At 40.8% G+C, this 1,319-nt stretch overlaps 1 protein-coding gene across 1 annotated transcript in view; it reads left to right on the top strand.

The window, feature by feature from the left end:
• Positions 1–1,319, top strand: part of PKD1L1 (polycystic kidney disease 1 like 1) — a 337,192-nt gene that overhangs the window by 296,920 nt on the left and 38,953 nt on the right. The gene's annotated exons all lie outside the window — the stretch shown is intronic.

Here is a 1,319-nt window from a genome sequence, read left to right as displayed (position 1 = left end):
TAACAAATGGTGTTGGCAAAATTGGAAATCTATCTGCAGAAGAATTAAACAAGATCCCCACCTCACTCCATATACAAAAACCAACTCCAGGAGGATCATGGACCTAGGACTAAAACTAAGGACTATAAACTTGGAAGAACTTTAGTAGTCCTAATCCACAACATAAAGAATCTTTCAAGTATTCTGAAAAATTTACAACCAGGAGAAGATAAAATAGATGAATGGGACCTTCTGAGAATTAAATCCCTATGCGCATCCAGAAACTTCTCTAACAGGGTAAAAAGGGAAGCCACAGACTGGAAAAAAGTGTTTGGTAATGACATGTCAGATAATGGACTTATATCTAGAATTTATAAAATACTGGAGCACCACAACGAGATTGAGATTATTAACAGCTTCCATTTGCTTGGTACCATAATGAACATTCTTGGTACTAGCAGCCAGAAAATCAAAAGATGAATTGAATTGGGAAAGTCTGCTGTCAAGGATCTCTGCAAAGTCCTAAAGAGCAACAATGTCAGTCTGGAGACTAAGGTGCACCTAATGCAGGCCATAGTCTTCTCAATTACATGATATTTGTCAGAAAGCTGGACAATGACAGGGATGATAGAAGGAGAATTGATGCCTTTGAACGTGCTGCTGGAGAAGAGTACTGAATATACCATAGAGTGCTAGGAGAACAAACAGGTTCAGTGTAGAGGGGTGAAACCAGACTGCTCCTTGGAGGCAAGGATTCTAAAACTTTGTCTGACATACTTTGGCCATGTTGCAAGGAGGGACATGTCCTTGGAGAGGGACATCATGCTTATGCTTATGCTTCTTTTGGTGGAGGAACAATGCAAAAGAGGAAGACCCTCAATGAGATATATTGACTGAGTGACTGGGGTAATGGGGGTAGATGTGTCATAGAGAGCAAGGTCCAGATGAGTCACATGAGACTCAATGGCACCTAACAACAACAACAACAACAACTTGGTTTTGATGATCTGACAGCTTGTATCTTAAGCTTTCTTGGCTTCTGTGATTCCAAAAACGTCGACTGCTGACATTTTTCTTTTGACCAGTGTCTCTTAAGTTTAGTTGTACTGTCTCCAAGGGAAGTTGACGTGTCCTGTAGAACCCCTGTGTAGGGGGCTGATTGTGGAACAGACCACCAATTACTCATATGCAAGTTCAAGCTGAAGCTGAGGAAAATTAAACCAAATCCACAGAAGCCAAAATATGACTTTGATTTCATACCACCTAAATTTCAGAATCATCTCAGGAACAGGTTTGAGGCCTTGAACACTAATGAGCGAAGACCAGATGAGTTGTGGGAG

This window comes from Elephantulus edwardii, unplaced genomic scaffold (assembly GCF_000299155.1).
Source record: "Elephantulus edwardii isolate Elephantulus edwardi_28Jun2011 unplaced genomic scaffold, EleEdw1.0 scaffold00339, whole genome shotgun sequence".
In the NCBI taxonomy this organism is placed as follows: domain Eukaryota; kingdom Metazoa; phylum Chordata; class Mammalia; order Macroscelidea; family Macroscelididae; genus Elephantulus; species Elephantulus edwardii.
Note: the sequence above shows the minus strand (reverse complement) of the source record. Positions and strands in the feature narration are given on the sequence as shown.